The 20,001-nt window shown below is 38.7% G+C and overlaps 1 protein-coding gene across 1 annotated transcript in view; it reads right to left on the reverse strand.

The window, feature by feature from the left end:
* The window catches only part of LOC114352322 (ankyrin-3), a 122,604-nt gene that overhangs the window by 68,142 nt on the left and 34,461 nt on the right, over positions 1 to 20,001 (reverse strand). The gene's annotated exons all lie outside the window — the stretch shown is intronic.

A 20,001-nucleotide genomic window follows, 5' to 3' on the forward strand; every position in this document is an offset into this window, starting at 1 on the left:
AAGCTCGCTTCCACCTTCCGCCTGATCATCACTTACCATCAGGTGAGATACAGGAGAATAAATTCCTCGTTGTGGATAAAAAAGAAATTAGGTAGAGCAAAATAAGTAGGCATCACAACAATAACAATTTGACAGTGAGTAGGTAAGTACCTACTTATTTGTTAACCACGATACAAGCGACGACAAAACGTCTAACAAAACGCTCAGGCATTGTTGCCGCGATTTTCTCACGAAAACGCCAAGTCAGTATTTACATGGATGAAATCGGAATTCACTTAAAATCTGATTCTCACGTTTATTTTAATTAGTCAGTGAACTAATTTTGATGGTTTTAAACATAGATTGGTAAGTAGATTCTAAAGATTTTAAGCTGAAAGTCATGGACATCTAGGTCCTCCTGACTAAAACTGAGCGGGCAGGCCTTTCGACACTTCTTTTTTTATTTATTTAAAAATTTATAGCACAAAATATCGTACTACAAAAGGCGAACTTAATGCCATAGCATTCTCTTCCAGTCAACCCTTGGGCCAAGCAGAAAACTTGCATTTTTTTTTGTTTTATGAACTTTTTAATCAATAACGCATCCTTTGCAATCACAGCACTATCACAACACAATCACAATGCACACACCACGAGCGTGATGGAGTAGACCCTCCGCTCTAGAGGCAGGATACGCGCGCCGCACCACACAGCCATCGCAGCACTGGCTGCGCGAGCGCAGGCCGCTGCAGCTAGCGAGCGATCTAGCTTTATAGGGTTCCGTGAAAGTGTCAATAGGACCCCATAAAAGCTGTGTCTATCAATGAGCTGCATTTTAGTACCGCATTATGTAGACGAAACTAGAAAATTTTAAATTTTTCAGGTGGTTTATTTCTCTGCCTTGCACCGCTCTAATTTCTGCTTGCACCAAAGGCTGACTGGGAGTTAAGGTCATATGATTGTCCACGGCTGATATAATATCAACAACAACTTCTATAAAAAATTTTTTTTTTATCCACAACGAGGAAGCTCTTGACCTGTATCTCACCTGATGGTAAGTGACGATCAGGCCGAAGGTGGAAGCGAGCTTCACCCGGAATCCTCAACCACGGAGGAACTGGCTATCTTACCTCTAACTGTCGGAACACAATAATGCTGTTAACATTGTTGTTATGGCGACAGACTTAGGTAAGATGGTGGTAGCTAGCCAGGCGGACTTAGAACAAGCCCTACCACCAACCAAACCGAACAGAAAAATCTGCCCCCACTGGGAATCGAACCCGGGACCTCTGCGTCTGAAGCAGGTGGTCTAACCACTAGACCACAGAGGCGATTACAAGAATATATCGTCATTTCAACCAAAACATGATGACATTCCACAGATGGGCAAAAGCCTCCCCAAGGATTTCCATGACTGGTCCTGCGCTGCAAGTTTTCGGGTGCTTCCTGCAACCTGCGAGGAGTAATGCAGGAAAACCAAACTAACCGCACTGTACGGAACCCTGCAGATGCAAGTCCGTTTCACGCTTGACCAGTTTTTACGGTCGTGCTTCCGTGACGGAGCGACTTTAAGCACGTAGTAAGGTAATTATGCCGAATATTGTGCTGATGAGAAAAAAACAGATCAATATTTTTTGGATTCGAGTTCAGTTGGAACAATATCTATGTATAATATTCAGACCGAACTCACGATAAATCTTGATTTCTGAGAAGAAAATGCTCTTCAATCTAACTACGCTTGGATATGCTTGAATGAAAATTTCAAATTAATAAGTAACTAAACCAGATAGACATAGACGGGAAGTTTGTGACCAAGAATGCTGAAGACCCATTATAGCACCAACATCAAGTCTAGACCTTCAGTTATAGGGAATTTAAAAGAATTAAACTAAAGCAATTGAATATAGAATAGGAACCTAGTTTAAATTAATAAACAAAGTAAGAAACCTATTTACTACAGTTCACTCACAAAATATACTGAAACCTCGCTTATTAGTACGAAAATACATTTAATGCTGCGATTGTCTGAAATTCAAAACCAGTGGCATTGTAATAAACTGCTGCATTGCAGTAAATTTAATACATGTCGCTATAAAATACTGTTAATTTTCACGATAAACGAAAGTTTTTATTCATCATTATAAAATAATAAACATATTTTACACCTTACTAACTAGACTCTAACAATGGATAAGATCGCATGGGAGAAATTGATGAAAATGTCTCTCTCTAAGCAAAAACTTACTACAAGATCTCATAAAAATGTAGCTAGAGATATGCACAAGTGCACATTAGGAGCATTCAAAGCATTACTTTTCTTTAAACCCGATATTTCCCATCAATTACCTACTCGGCGGTTTTCAACTTGTGGTTTTGTAGGATCCGCCTGGCCGTCATCTTTGACATCTATAATTGACCTTAGACATTATAAAAAGATAATCAAAGCGGGAATCAAAAATCTATTCAGACTCAAGCTAAGCTAGATGTTGCCTTGTGATCGATCCAAATACTAAAACCCCACGAATCAATTGTCATTGAGATTGGGTTTTGAGCGGCCTTTTCGAGAACTAAGCTTAAACCTCGATGCAATTTCAAGCAGCTTTCGTTTGATGAAACTACAACTACCTACCACAATATTTGACCAATTGTAGGACAGAATCTAAGAATATAAATCTTAGCGTCATTTAGTAGTAGGGGTCTCAAGAAAGGGTCGGTCTAAACGGTTTTCTGTCGAAATGTCTTATTTTGGGATAGAGACAAATATTTATTACTTGGCGGACTTAAAAAAAATCGGGCGGCGGCGCACCACGAAAAAATCCACGGCGGCGGCGTGGGATTTTTCAACTTTGCATATTAAGATGACTAATCACTTTTCTTCACAGAAATATTTTTTTTAGCAAATTGTATAGTTGTCGTGCACAAAAATTATTTTATTCACCCTAAATGGACTCGGGCCGGGACCTTTTGGCTGTTAAAAGCAATCCAGCAACCGAAAACACTCTTTCGCTCTTGTGCTGACGACGAATGACGATAAACGCGGGTAGGCAGATTGTCTGGTTTGCCAGTAGGACAAGATGTCCCCGTCTTCAAGTTCCGCAGGATCAGCAGTAGCTAGGTATTTCCAAGCTTCCTGGTCAACAGCATCATCGAAGCCGGAACCATGAGAACTGGGTTGCATGCTGTATTTGCGCAAGAGTTGGGAAAGTATTGAAACTTTACTTGTTCTCTGGCTCGTCTGGGCAGCGTTCGGGAAGCTTCGCAATATTCTGACGTCCGAAATACCGTAGTGTCTCAAGTCAAAAGTCTAACCAGTGTGTGTTGCCAGTGATGGTATACGGATCTGAGACGTGGTCGCTTACTATGGGCCTCATAAGAACGCTCAAGGTCACTCAAAGAACGATGGAGCGTACTATGCTCGGAGTTTCCCTGCGTGATCGAATCAGAAATGAGGAGATCCGTAGGAGAACCAGAGTGACTGACATAGCCCGCAGAATCGCTAAAATCAAGTGGCAGTGGGCGGGGCACATAGCTCGAAGAGCTGATGGCCGCTGGGGCAGGAAAGTTCTTGAGTGGCGACCACGAGCCGGAAGACGTGACGTGGGCAGGCCTCCCACTAGGTGGACCGACGGTCTGGTGAAGCTCGCGGGAAGTGCCTGGATGCGAGCGGCGCAGGACCGGGGAGGCCTTTGTCCAGCTGTGGACGTCTTTCGGCTGAAACGAACGAACGAACGAACTTGTACTCGCTTCTTCCTGGTGACCCTCCTGGTGTAATAATGGTTGATTATGTTCGTAGTAAGCTGCTAAGAAACCAGCTGGAGTTCATTCGTTAGCAGACAGATAGAGGTCAATTTCTCCAAGCTTCATAAACCTACAGTCTAATAATGCATCCATAATCGTCTTCATCATCATCATCATCATCATTTCGGCAACAGGACGTCCACTGCTGAACATAGGCCTCCCCCAATGCCTTCCATGTTGATCGATTGGTAGCGGCCTGCGTCCAGCGCTTCCCTGCTACCTTTACGATGTCGTCGGTCCACCTTGTAGGCGGACGTCCCACGCTGCGTTTTCCGGTACGCGGCCTCCATTCCAGAACCTTTCTGCCCCATCGGCCGTCAGTTCTGCGTACTATGTGCCTACTATACTATGTAATCGTCTTCATCTTCCTCTATCACTTGAGAAACAGTCTCCAAAGAGCTTAAAAACTTTTGTTCATTTTCTGCCTCTTTCTCCAATTCTGGCAAACGATACCTGACTGTTTTTACTATTTTCTTGCATTTCGTCACCAGACTTAAAACTTCGGGTGTTTTTTTTATTCTATCAACCGTATTATAACTAAGTTATGGAGAGCGTGCCCTAGGCAAAGATCATCGTCATCATCATTTCAGCCACAGGACGTCCACTGCTGAACATTGGCCTCCCCCAATGACTTCCACATCGCACGGTTGGTAGCGGCCTGCATCCAGCGCCTTCCTGCTACCTTCATCAGGTCGTCGGTCCACCTTGTGGGTGGACGTCCCACGCTGCGTTTTCCGGTACGTGGCCTCCATTCCAGAACCTTGCTGCCCCATCGGCCGTCAGTTCTGCATACTATGTGCCCTGCCCACTGCCACTTCAGCTTGCTGATCCGTCGGGCTATGTCAGCGACTTTAGTTCGTTTACGGATCTCCTCATTTCTGATTCGATCTCGTAAAGAGACACCGAGCATAGCCCTCTCCATAGTATGCTGTGCAACTTTGAGCTTCTGTATAAGGCCTATAGTGAGGGGCCACGTTTCCGAGCCATAAGTCATCACAGGTAACACACATTAGTTGTAGACTTTCGTCTTCAGGCACTGGGGTATTTTGGACGAAAAGATGTTGCGTAGTTTCCCGAAAGCTGCTCAGCCGAGTTGGATTCGACGATTAACCTCCTTCTCGAAGTTGGACCTACCTAGCTGAATCGTTTGTCCGAGGTAGACATACTTGTCAACAATCTCAAGAATCGAGCTCCCAACCGACACCGGGTAGGGCGCAACATGGACGTTCGACATAAGCTTCGTTTTGTTAATGTTCATCCGAAGACCTACCTGTTGGGAAACTCGATTAAGGTCTTCGAGCATGGTGCCGAGGTCCTCCAGCGATTCTGCCATGACCACGATATCGTCGGCAAACCGAAGGTGTGTGATGTACTCGCCGTTAACGTTTATGCCTTATTCTTTCCATTCCAGGAGTTTGAAAGCGTCTTCCAATGCCGCGGTGAAGAGTTTCGGAGATATAAAATCTCCCTGTCTTACGCCTCGCTGTAGAGGAATCGCCCTCGTGCTTTGCTCCTGTACTCGGACCGACATGGTGGCGTTTTTGTACAAGCACTTTAGTACCTCGAAGTACCGATAGTCGATACGGCACTGCTGGAGAGACTGCAGCATTGCCCACGTCTCAATCGAATCAAAAGGTCTTCTCATAGTCCACGAACGCCAAGCATAGTGGCAAGTTATACTCCTCAGTCTTCTGTATAACCTGCCGCAGCGTATGGATGTGGTCTATGGTATTATAACCTTTCCGGAAACCGGCTTGTTCGGGAGGCTGGAAGTCATCGAACCTACGTGCGAGACGATTCGTGATGACTCTCGAAAACAGCTTGTAAACATGGCTCAGAAGCGAGATGGGTCTGTAATTCTTCAGTAAGGTGTTTCTCCTTTCTTGAAGAATAGCACCACCACGCTTCTGTTCCATGCCTCTGGCGTTATTCCCTCGAGTAAAACGAAAGATGGTTGTCAATATCTGCCAGCTCCGTTGCCCGCTTCACATTAGATTGATTTTAAACTTGTACTCTCTTGCGGGTTTTGTCTCGGCGCGAATTTTAAACTACCGGCGGCGGCGGCGGCGCGCTGACTCCTTATGGCGGCGGCGCGCCGCGGCGGCGCGCACGTCTACTCTTAAATGCGAAAAATATTATCTGTCTAGTAAATCTAAGCCTTAGATGAATGTTACTGAAGACTGAACACATCTAAGGCACGCCCTATTTGTGTCACACAAGTTGAAACATCAAAATCGTTTCTGTCAATAGCAAGCCAGCGAGTGTATACGAGTATACTCGGTGAAATGCTGTCACCGGCTTTATGCTGGCTTTCTGCTAAATGTTGGTAGTAGTTGCTTTAGTTACGAGTATATTTTCATCCATTCCTTTATTAAACCTTAACGTAATGTTTTATTAGAGAGTTTAAAAGTACGTCACAAGACACATAAAAAACAGGATGTTTGTGAATTTCTAAAGAGAAAATTTAACTGATTTTCAACTAAAAACATGCTCTGAATTCACCCCTTACGTCCTGTATTAAAGTTTAGATGACAGTCAGATAGTTTACTTGTAGATTTGTGATACGATAAGCATTGAGATATTATTAACATTGCATTACAGCACGCGCGTGCAATTTTCTACCCATGTTCCATACACGATGGTAACAGTTTTTACTTGGACTTGCCCTAGTTGGAAACCAGGCATAGAGGAGACAAATTAATGCAAAAAGGTTAAATGGAGAGATAAGTGTTGTTGTTTTGATTTGCCAATCAATTATTCTAGGTTTCTTTAATTTTCAAGGCAGAAAAAAGGACAAAAATAAAACCTACTTTACAGTAGTAGAAAGAAAATAGTAGCAAATGACTGATTATAAAACATCTCAAGTATTGCCCTTAAGGGGCTGTTATAGATCTTTTTGCCCTACCGCGTTTTCGCTTCGAGAAATGAACAAGTCTGAATAGGTTATGGGAGAATCCACCAGAACAATGGCAAAGGATGAGGAAACGTCAACTGCAGCAAATGCATTGGTTAAGTAGGAAGCCCGTCGACCGAAATAGACGGCACGTGACGCAAAAAAACTAGCGAAGTAAATTCAGTAAATACTCGCATATTACCTACCTAAAGTTAGGACTTTTTCATTTTCCTCATTTAGCGTCGCAACGATATCTTTTGACCAATACCTAAGCATAAAAAATGATGTTAAGGATATTTAAATTAAATTAATCGTAACTAAAACCTTTTATAAAGACTGACCCCCCAGGACTATGAATTTACGCCAACCATTAGAAATGGCCCAAGAGCCTTTTCCGAAGTCGCTGAAAAACTTAATACCTAACCCTCAATGAAGTTTTTGGAGCTGAAATTTCGAAGTTCGCGATGCTGAAGTATAAAAAAATTAGGTCTCTCACTTAATTCTTATTCAATACTTTTGTTTTCTATAACCGTACAATAAAGTTTACTGATTGACTTTTATTGCTCTTATTGTTTACAGTGATTGGCACAAATAACTCCATTAAATGCCCATTTTGTTTCACTTGAACGACTTATCCGATAACTTGCGAGCAAAGTTAGTCTTAAGTCAATTAGAAGTTAGGACTCATGTTCCGACATTTTCATAAATAGGCGACTCCATCGGGACTCTGTTCTAAGTCATTATGTCATCTACTAGATCTGGAGATAAGATACAAAAGTTTTAGATAAGTTCTGCAAAGATATTAAGTTTCCTGCGGTTATACTTACGTGTATAAAACTCTATGTCACTCAACGCAGCTATTTATACCTGCTACGAGTACTTATGCCTTTAATAAGAAAATAATATGTAGGTAAGTACATGACATAGACTAATAAAGCCTAGATAGATAGTAGCGCACGAAAAGTGAGGCAACTTTTAGTAGACCATTAATTTCAGGTCGACTTGAAAATGTAACTTTTTCGTTAACATAAGATTTTTGCCTCACGTTTGACGAAGGGTTTGTGAAGACTATCCATCTCTAGGCTTTATTAATCTAAGGCTGTAAAACATGCGTCCATATTATTTTTGTTTTACATATTACACTAGTTTTACCTATCTCGCCAAGTTAGGAATTTTTACAATTTCGTGAAACTTCACAAACAGTGGAATGCTACGAAACGTGAGCAGACCACTAACAAAGGCGTTTATGGAATACCGCCCCTCAAAAACTAGCTAGCAAAATAGTTGTATGCTTGTAAAATCTGAGATGAATTTATAAACTAGATACATTCGGCAGAGACGATCTATGTATACTACTTGACTTGAATCTATTGGGGTAGCTGTTCAAAATGCTAGAGATTGATTTTCACTACGTTAAGCTACAGCCAAAGCATTTTTGATCAGTAAATTTTATTACAAGTTAGGAATTAAAAAAAAACTTGAAAAAATTAAAAAATTTGTTTGAGAATCGACTCTATTCGCTAAGAAATTTTAATAACATGTTAGGAATTTATAAACCCACTAACTAAATGAATCTTTTTTCAGGCAGCACAAACAAATAATAATAAAAACTGCTTTCATTAAAGTAAAACGATAACGTCACAATACGAACTGTTTTCATCTCCACGTTTCGTTCAAAATTTTTATCCGCCATTTTATCAGGACCAGACGGTGAATGCTTCACCTTTATTTTACGACAGAATAAAAGGCAAATAACACGGGGTACTTTCTAAAACACCTTTTCGATATCGACATTCTAAATAACAACAACAATTGAATCTCAGACTGTATCATTATTCTGTCTGGGTTACAAAGGAAATCGTACCTACTAACTGACTGAAATTGTAGATTCAACAATACAATGTAGACCTTTTCTATTTTTATGTAAATTCTATTAGACCACCAATATTCAAGGCAATTTAGGTTTTATAAATATATCACATAAACGACGTCAGTCGACTTAACAATAATTTACAATATGAGATGAGATTTTTAGTCGTTTCAGGAAGCGTTTACTGATGAAAGTCGGATTTAAACCTGCCAAGTTAAGAAAAGTTTTCAGTGTGCCTACCATGAGTTTACGTTAGGTGAGCTCGCTAGCGAATACGTAAAAAAATTCTATGAAGATTTTATTTCTTGAAAGTAGCCGCTAGGGGCGCTGCACAATATGTCATACATTTAAATGTCATTTTTTTACGCAGTCGCTAGCGAGCACACCTAACGTAAACTCATGGTAGGCACACTGGACTTTCATAAAACTTACGTGTGATAATTGTTATAAAAAAAAACTTAACCCTCTATCTGGCGAAGTCGGCTGAATTTATCAGAGTTTTTTATTTAACTCGTATCTATTTAAAGTTAAATAAATCTTTGTATTTTAAGCTAGTATAATATGCGTTTTTAAAATGTATGACAGGAGAGGCGACATAGCCGTTATTTAAGGAAGTTATTTAATTAGCAAACTCCCTAAAGTTCCGTAATGCCATCCGCATTTCACAGGCTTTGGGCCAAACTGAAAGTATATTAATTAAAAAGTCAGAAGAATATTATAAAATGAGACCAGTAGGTACCTACGTAAATATCATTTACTTAAATATTTTTACTAACAACAATTACACATCATTATTGTCACAAGAAAAGCTAAAAATATTGAAATAAATATGTAATTGATTTGGTTTAGCGAAAGCAGATTTTATGATTGAGTACCACTTTATGCCAATAAGTTTAAAAAACGTTTGTTTAACAAATATTTTTCACTTACAAAGTAAAACGTGAGATTTTGACATGCCATTATTTCTTCCAGCAGATTGATTTATTCTTCTAGTTTATTTAAAAAGCGCACTTAATTACTTCTCAAGTCAGGTGGTTAAAAGTGATATCTATTAATCATAAGAAATAACTAATAACCGAATGAACTTGTAACCTATAGCAGAGAAAGTGTTAATAAATCATTTTTGATTCAAAAAACAAAAGCTAATCTAATAATGAAGAATTTGACGCGAAGTAGTAACGTATAATTTGTACACTAAGTATGATTATCGTGTGCCGTTAGAAATCAGACATGCCGGTAAGTTTATGAACTTGCGCCTGATCTGTCAGGGGAAATTGTGGTTTAATGCACCTAATTGCCTTACAAATTGCCAGTATTCCTGCCTCGCTGATAGTTTGGGTAGAGAATGGAATAAAACTGTTTTAATTGCGCATAATAATATGACATGGCGACCTACTAAGTAACGCACCTACTAAGTTACAAATTATGATTAAATGATTCTTTGCTTAAACGCTTTAAAAGCTTAATTTCTTACAAGACTATAAAAACCGCTGAATTAACTGAAAGTTTTACTCGGATAAACTATTACTTAACTAATCAGTATTATTTTAATGCATCTTACAAAGTTATAGCGGCCTAACACCAAGCATGACAATACAAACGGCGTACCAGGGTTCGAAAATATCCGATATTTATGATATATCGGATATATATCTGATATATATCATAAGGATATCCGATATTTATGATATAATTATCATAAGGATATTTTCGAACCCTGCAGCGTACACAACTAGAGAACGACTCAAATCAAGTATTTATTTGAAATCGATTGCCAGCGCTATAAATAAACTAAATTGCATGTAAGTAGTACACTTTAAATAAAACAGCACATAAGGCGCCGTACTTCAAACGTCAATACTAGAATATTCACGTGGATGCAGCTGCAGGCCTGCAGAATGTGGGTCACCTCAGCGCTGCACATTGCCGATGGCCGCTATGCAGAAGTTCAACAAAAACTCACAATTGAGTGCCTTAAATTGAATCAGATCAGAGCTTTGGATTTATGAAGTAACTGGAGGACGGAAGAGAAAAGCGATGAAAGTTTTATGCTCTATTTTAAGTGAGATAGTTAAAAAAAGGTAACCGTTTAAATAATTAAGTCTTTCTTTACCTAAGTTACTTCAATGCTTAATGGACATAGCCTACTTATTCTATATCATAGATCTGATTAAAGCGAGGGTAGCTTTCAGCCGATCGTATCTTATCTCGTTAATTTTGATTTATCGCTTTAATATCTTATGAGAAATTATCTTATTATTATCACGAATAAGATTTTCCACTCGACGAGCTTCGTAAAAAGCTCACTCATGGCACATTAGCCGCCGATCTTAGGCGACCTTTGCAAAGGGTGTCACTCCTCCCGAATTTTGTCATCCCTCACGCTAAGTACGGTGAGGATCGGGTTACAATGGTTCCGGATTTGTAAGGACACATCCCGAATTTGGCCTTGTATCCGGATATGTCTATTGGTGTCCCCAAACGTAGTGGAGGACGGACTGCTTGATGAACTGACAACCACTAAATCGTAGCTGATATGGGCTGAATACAATGAAGCGCGATTTAGCTTTGAAGCGATTCTTGAGCGTCATTATAATTTTTAGAAATGATAAAATAATAATCCTTAATTAGACGGAAAATAAACCAGCGCCACTATCAGTGAAAAACGGACAGCGTTAATCATTCACTGACCAAGTTGTAAACCCTTCAGAAATTCCTAACTTTTTAGTCAGGACTTCATATCTAGATGGTAGCCCTAGCAAGGGTCCCCAAACCCAATTAGTGCTCCTGAATTTTAGAAGAAACGATGAAGGACGACGGCCTGCAAACAAAACCCTTTGTTGTGGTGGACCTATGAATATTAGAGCAAGAGTTGTGTGGACAACACAAAGATTGATTGGACAGGAGTTACGAAGGTCGTCCATTTTCAAGTGAAACCTTGATTGAATTGAAACAATCAACGCTAAACTGAGAGAAGCAGAAAGGCAATTCGGTAGATAAACATTTCTAGTTAAACGAAATGTGGAGAATTGGTTTTTACTACCTTTCTGAATTTAGATTTGCCTGTTTGAGCATAATGCTCAAAGTTGATTCAACAATTGAGATGGAAAATAATCTAATATGAACTTGGGTCGTGGAGATTAGCCTGAATGTTGATTAAATTAAGAGAGATTGGGCCCTGTATCAATCTGTTTGAATGATCAAAAACAGAGACTAACCAAAACCGAATGATTTTACTTTAAAACAAAGGGTTCCGTAGCAGCAAATATAATAAACTTTTGAATGATCAAACGAACTTACCAAGTGAAGTTCGATCTAAATTATCCTGTTTTCGCCGAAGAGATTTATTTAACCATGTAGTACCCCTGTACGACAAGCCAATCCGCACACAATATTCAGCGCAGTAGTAGTAAAAAACAAAAGAGCGGGCAACCCCACCCCTACCACGCTGTGGGCTCGGTGTCCGAGCGGTCTCATTATATTTAGAGAAGAGATGACATTGACGTTTACCTCCAGGGAAGAAGATATAGAAATCTTCGGGTTGGGAGGGACCTTAAATCTCTTCGGCGAAAACAGGATAATTTAGATCGAACTTCACTTGGTAAGTTCGTTTGATCATTCAAGACAGACGGACAGACGGACAGACGGACAGACGGACATGACGAAACTATAAGGGTTCCGTTTTTGCCATTTTGGCTACGGAACCCTAATGATTCCTAAGGAATGTGTATTAAACAGTACTTATTATTATTCTGTGATTAAACGCCGTAGGATGCGTCACAATGCTTGTACTTAAGTGCAAATGCACTGTTGTGATCTCTTTCAGACGTCGGCGTATGGACATCTATAGGAAGGAACGTTTGACGATGACGTCTGACACCTCGTATAGCTTTTATTAGGAGAGTATAACCTAACTAAAGAGAATCTTCAATTACTTATTGAGTGACATACAACGTGACAAACCACCCACGCTCAGATTTAGACGATAGCACCCAATGAACTGCGGTTCAAGGAAACAATCGGCCAATTGTCGCGAATTGACCTATCTAAGGCGTTGGAGAATCTGCGAACTCGTTACGCAATACTCGATGTAGAGTCGGCGGTATAAGCCCTAATAAAACTCAGGCTACTACAATTTTGTCGCAAATTTCTATTAAAAGTATGTAGGATATTTTTTTGTTTATTTGCGGACGTCTATGACCGTGACCTTTCATAAAATAACGACTAGGTATTCTTACAAGTATTTCATTAGTTTCTTCTTAATACCTACCCAGTTAACTTTTGTGATTTAAAAGAAGGAAAGTGTTGAGTAATACCAAAATATAGCTTCCAAATAATATTAAGAAATATGTAAGTATTTTTAATGCATTAACAAAAATCATTTCGTAAATACTTCATTGAGTAAGTAAAAGATGTATTAGTGGTATAAAAGTATTATTTCTTCTTCTTTTTTATTTTAAGAGCAAGCTTTTAATTTACATATAATAAGTACTAGAGACTGAGTACATATTAGTGTCTGACTTCTGTGTCCAACTTTATCTTAACAAACAAACAAACCTGTCACAGGTTCAAGGCTCAACTTGGTGTTTTGAACTGCATCTTACCTGAAAAAATACAAACAAAATTAGTATGCCTGAAGAAATGAGAGGATCAAAGGAGAAATATCTTGACTTTATAAGTCATAATTGTTTAAAATACCTCTGAAAAGTCTTAAATTAAGCAGCCTTGTATTTAAGTCTTTTAATTATGGTAGAGTTAGGGTAAATATCTCGTTACTGTTGAAGAAATTTGATAATCATGCTCCGTGCCGCTCTGTTAGCGACAAAAAAGTCCGGTCGCATCAAACAAAAACAAAAAGCTTCAGTCGTTAGCTACTGATCTTCGCTTTACACCGCACTGTCACCTCTAGAACAATCGAACGCAATCCGAGCCTTTCCACCTCTTTTACGGGGACCCTTGCCTCTTCAGCAATAAGACCTCTAATCGCAAATCACTTGAGCATTGAGGATATGGACTGCTAAACGGGCCTTGGTCCGGTCGGCGTCGGGTTACGTCCCATGGGTATCAATTGCCACCTGCGCGTATCTGGTAACGTTACGGCTTAAGGTCCACTTTTGCAACGAAACGAATACACGTACCGAGTCGACACCTCTCGTTTTCTTTTTGCTGGAAAGTTTAGGAAGGACATCCCGCAAAAACTAAGCCACAGAGCGGACGAGGAGGGTAATTAGGAGTACTTTTTAGGTACATAAAAATAATTTACAGTTTGTCGCCGTAACGATTAAATACTCTTAAATAACGTTTAACGAGTATAGTACCTACAAATAACATGAAAAGGGCAAATGGCTGGTGTTTAAATATTAATGCATCACCTAGTTTCCGCGCTGAAATACAGTCAATTGACCTGCATAGCATATTTTATGCATTAACTAACAAGTACTCCAACTTTAATTGGCGTAGCGTAGGCAAACGGCTTGCATTCTAAAACCCCTTCAGGAATACACCGCAACATTAATTGAGTGCACGTGTGTTTGCCGGCGAAACGCTTGCAGGCGCCGCAAGCAAATTGTGTTAGAAGTACAAACAAGCTTTAATGTAGTTACTTGTTTGGTGATAACTGGTCAAATAAACGTACTGGACAGGGCATTTAACTATTATTAATGTTTTAATTTACCATAAAAGTAAACTGGTTAAGTATTTGTTTCCAAAAAACAAATCGACTTTTAAGTAAAATATTATTACATTCAATCAACGTACTTTCTTTTTGATATACTTAGCCAGTCTGTTACTCGAATTAACTATCAGACGGCGTATTTAGTAGATAATAAAAACATTCCCAATTTCTTAATACCAGCGGGATGCCAATAAAGATGCTGGTTAGTCCGTGCGTAGCATCACTAAGTAGCCCAATTTTTTTGAAGATCGATACTTTTGTTAGGTCTACTTACGTAAAGGGCGCCGGTACTGGAATACATGTCGATCGATGCATTGTGAAAGTTTCATTAAACTGCAATGGCGTCCGAGACGGCGGAGTTTAAGACTCTAGCACACTGAATTATGGTAATTTTAACTGGATTTCAGGTTTTATACTCTAAGTTTACTTAAAACAAGACATACATAAACAAACCGCGTTAAATCTTTACGATATCAATTAGAATTTCAAAACGATCTAAAACACAAAGGTTTACGAGGGACGCGACACATCGCTGAAGTCTGTCCAGTTAATGAAAAAGCTCCTTATTCTTGAGGAAAGCCAGTAATTGGGTCAGGTCATGCGTTTAGACTTCACCACGGGTTTATGATCCAATCTATTGGGATTTATTAACTGTATCCAGTACGTAAACGTTGTCATTTACATTTAGTAGAAAGTTAGTGCCCTTAAACACTAAGGTCTTACTCAACGTGAACTTAAATCACAACGAATGATTTGACATTTCAGGAAGCTAGAGAACTCTGCCTCCTGAAAATCCCAGATGGTAATTTTATTTTCTAGAGCCACTAAAATATCACTCATCTAGAAACAATGAACGCCGTGGAAAGTCCGAGTAATAGGTATAACTTAAAGTATAGAGTCACAGGTTTTAAGTATAATGTAGGTACTTATTTTGTGGTATAACCAGGAAGCCGGCAAACCAACACATCATAAAACGCACGTGGTAGGATTAAGGAGCAGCATGAAGAGTTACAGTAATGTATGTTTATAAACACGCCCCTATAGGACCTGAAATAGAACATCTTAAAGGTTCAAAACGGTGCTCGACGGGTTTAATTCATAAACTCATAAGACTTGAAGCTGTTGACCAAAATAGCCCAAATTAGATCATCTTCATTGCCACTATAAGGAGCGCTTGGGTATCGTGTACCGTTTCTAATATTGCTGGTCTCAGATAGTTATTAGTTCAGGTCTAATTGGAATATGAACATAATAAAGTGATCATACGTCTTAAAGGTTTCAATGATCATCATATTATCATTTCGGCCTTAGGACGTACACGGACCACGACTGAACTGAATGAACTATGACTTCTTAAATGATTTCTAGATTGGCCGATCGGTAGCGAATTCTTGTACCATAGTGTAATCAAACTGAATAGATAAGTAAGATAGACTTAGCAATAGTAAAGATTTTTCCCTTAGCAATGTAAAAACAAACATATTAAGTATTATTACTTTCTAAAATAATAAACACTTTTTCATGGACGTAAGAAGATCAATATCTATTCAAAGTTCCTGATAATAATACTGATTGAGCATCGAATAGATATTGCCGATGATGCTACTAACTACGATTAATTACTGCCACGGTCCATTATCCGCAAATTGATCAATTTTCGCCGCGCAGCCATAACTTCGTCTGACACCTAGGAACATAATACACAGGAGTATAGAAGGCTTCGGACTCTAGGTACAAGCTCCGAGCTTTAGTCGATTTAATTTATTTAAAGCACCTCCAGCTATAAATCTTCTTTATAAGAATACGTTATATACTTTTTTGTCTTATCAACTTTTTAATTACTCTATCCAATAAGTTTCAATTTGAAGGAAGTTCTTAATTTAGACTATTATATTTGCAGAATTGCGACTACCCCTACCCCTTAAGTTCTCCTCGTTCAAATATAATATTTGCACGAGGAGATCTTAAGGGGTAATGTTTTAGAATGTTCAAACAGGATTGAGACATGGTAACCTAGCTACATAATAAAATACAGATAATGACTATGATTCTTTACAGAATCTTCTGCACTTTTCTATATTGTCGACACGCCTAGCAAAGCGATGTCTCACGTCGATTAGAGCACTTTGTCGGATTTTGTAGATCACTCGTGTTATGTAATGTTTTCACACGGTTTATGGACTACATTTTCCAGAATTGTTATATTTTTATACGTCAGAAATAATAACTTTTATTTATGCTCCTTTTCTTTCATGTTTTGTAAAAACACCTGAGATTGATGGATGAGGAAGATGAGAATTTAATTGTAGCAACACTGCCATCTTGCCCTCTGAATTCACCGAACCATTTTTTTGCAGACAGTATGGAAAACAAAAACAAAAACTCTCCGAGTCAAGAGTTTCAATATCTTGCCACTAGGTTAAAGTGTTATCTCAAGCTGGTCAACACTAGGTCATTCGTACCACCATTAAACAGCTCTTAGATGACTAAGCTTATGTGTAGAGATATATCGCTTTCTTAACTCTTAACTAAAGACACATTGACCTTAATTGCAAGCGACATTATCTGCTGCAACGAAAGTGGACGCATCATCAAACGTCAACCGCGAATCGAGCAAATGGAAATATGGATTGTAGAGTCAGTTTATTCGAACTATGTAAATGTACCTATCTAACGTACTCGTATCTAACACCTTATATTGGCAATCATCAAACTTTGACGCAATAAAATAGTTTTTAAATACCACAAAATAGACGCAGACTATCCTAAAAGTGTATTTGAGGCATAAGAATTTTAATTTGCATTTAAATACGCAAAATTTGCAAAATGTGCGAATTCTGTCGCGAATAATATAGCGATACCACGTTTTCTGACATTGAACTTAAACATTTGGTTGGTGAAATGGTGACTAGTTAATGCCGAGTAGGTAAATGCATGTCTATCAATATAGGGGCGCAATAAAGTTTAACTCCGACGTAAGTACCTACATTTTGATTAATCAATCTGACTGAAACAAAAGCCCGCAAATCTGACTCATTCATAAACTTATCAGCTTCAAATTACGCTTCAGCCATAACACTATTCACTGCGGTTACACAACCACGTTTCTCGTACTTTGACATAATTCGCTCAAGGCCGCGTATTGTTTACCAGCGTGCCAGTGACATGACATAGACCTTGGGGAGAATGACGTGCAGTGTCACTGGCAGTACAGTCCTCAAACGTTTAATGATTGTGTAACGATGCGTAATGGCCGCCAATCACTGCAGTCAATTGGAATGCGACGTTACTCGTACTCGTACAAGTGGGATGTGTGGGGCACAGGGGGAAGGCTAGATTTTGTATTAAACGAATTTAAGAGTAGGTACAGATCAAATTAAATGACCAAATTGAATTCCAGCGTTTCTTATTGGTCGATGATAATAATCTTACGTTTTACGGACTCTATCATACAAACATTACTGCGGGAAACTTAGGCTGGATTGCACCATCTTACTTTATCTTTGACAAACGTCTCAAATCTGTAAAACTCAATACAAAATTCGTTAAAGTTAGTGGTGCAACCCACCCTTACTGTTATGTTAGCATAAAAAGGGTTTAGCTACAATCTCAGTTGGCGAGGGTCTGGTTGTGGCTGGAAAATACCTCCCACACTCGTAAGTTACCTAATCCCCTGAATAATACATTATGTAATGTTTAGATAATGTGATAAGATAAAGATGAGCTTAGAGGTGTTTGACTCTTACTTCCTACAAAATATGGTGGTACTAGGTTTTCCATTCTTGTAAGAAAACTAAATCAAGATTCAGGGCTGCATAAACTGCATTGAGGAAGTAATTTTCGAACACATTTTCAAACTTCAGTCGCTGTGTCTGCCTGAAAAACGTTTCGTGATCTTTCAAGTTAATTTTGAAAATGGAAACAAATAAAACAAGTCACATTTAATGAAATTAAACAATATATCAAATCCAACATCCGTGCTGAATGCAATTATCAGCTATCCAGTAATTACAACAAAGCAGAACCTGTGTAATAGATATTAATTAATTAACGTCGCATGTACGTTAGCACGACATGACAGCACTGTTTACGCTGAGCGTCAGTGATAGTAAACAAACAAGTGAATGCAGGAAGCTTGTTTGTTTTTCTGGTCCAGTGTCCGTTAAAAAGCAAGCAATTTCATTCCGTTCCATTTTTGGCGGATCCAATTTCTGGCCTAGGTGTACCTATGCTTTTTATTTTGATGCTCTCTTTTTTCTTTTTTGACCGCACAGTGGCATTCGAGATTAACTTTTGGTGCAGCATTTGAGCATTCATCTACCACGCATATTATGAGACTATCGTGTTACTGTAGCTAACACTTACAACTTTATTCAGCAAAACAGTTTATTCGATTTAATTTTAATTCAATTGAAAATCCTGTAAAATACTGAAGGCTGTCATTCAACAGGATGGCTTAGGTATTCGATGCCACTGAAAAAATATGCGTTTTTTTATCCCCAAATCAAGTCTAATATCGCTGAAGGAAACCTTTGCGTTGTTAAGACTAGTATTCAACGCAGACCAGAAATAATCACTAAGTATTTCTTCGTTGATTGAGCCTTATCTTCATTCAGCAATCTCTGCTTTTACTTGTTTGTGAAAATTATGGTGGACGTTATGATTGGCAGATTGATCTCGTCCGATCGAGCGTATGAAGCAATTATGTCGTTATTTTGAACTGGTGATCGCTAATGAACGATTAAAGTGGATTAATAGCCACTGAGATTATCTGCTCGGTAGCTGATCATAGTGTAGGTTTCGGTATTCATTCAAGTTTGTGAGCGTGAATAATGTATAGGCCTAGCAGTCTCTATAATAGGTAATATTATAGGAAATTAATTTTAACTGTGAATGTTAAGTATTAATTAGAAACAGCAACACACACGCAATGCAACTACCTATCAAACATGACAAAAAAATGATGAAGGTGCGTTATTATGGTCTGCATGAGCTATAAAACACCAACGCTACACGCTGCCTAAAATATTAATCGCATTGGAAGAAATTGTGTTAGCTTTTTATATCCGAGTGCGATTAAAAAAACATAAAAGTCGACCATCGACAATCCTCGCACGTCTTGGACTCAAAGGCAGCTTAGCAACAGTCTAAACCGGTCCTTACACACGTACGGTCCAATAAATTTAATTGCTAATCTGTGGGTGCACTAAAAAAGACGCTACTTGTTTGATTTCGTTTAATAAAATTTTGTGAACTAAACAAATTGAAAAGCTGTAGGTATTCATTCGTAGAGTTAATAAGGTTTTTGTAAAAGCTCGATTCGTTTCCATAAAGTTTTATTGACTAGTAAGTCTATCAGAAAGTTTATGAAAGCACCACATTCTAGCTTACTTAGACAGTTAGATCCTAGACAGACATAAAAAGAATAACAACGACAGAACCGCAAACATCAAACGCCACTTCCCTTGAAACCTACTTCTAACTTAGCCAACTTTACGTATGAAGACTTAGTTGGTGGTACGTCTTGTGCTGTACTATTGTAGGTAAACTAGAGTTAGAACGTGCTAAATGCAGTTCGCAACTGTGACAAGTTCCAACTTCTATAATGAAAATAGCAGAATATAGAGTTGGTATTTTAATGTTAAGTTTAAAATGAAGATAGTTCTATTGGACGGCTCCAAAAGGTGGAACAAGATTGTAATTTATAAAGGCGATCTAAGATTGTGGGAAGTTGTGATCCTGATAAGGGAAGAACTCAAGCTATGAAAGCTTTATCAGTGTCGTAAA

The sequence above is a fragment of the Ostrinia furnacalis genome, unplaced genomic scaffold (genome assembly GCF_004193835.3).
Source record: "Ostrinia furnacalis isolate ACB-3 unplaced genomic scaffold, ASM419383v2 OfSCF1318, whole genome shotgun sequence".
NCBI lineage: Eukaryota > Metazoa > Arthropoda > Insecta > Lepidoptera > Crambidae > Ostrinia > Ostrinia furnacalis.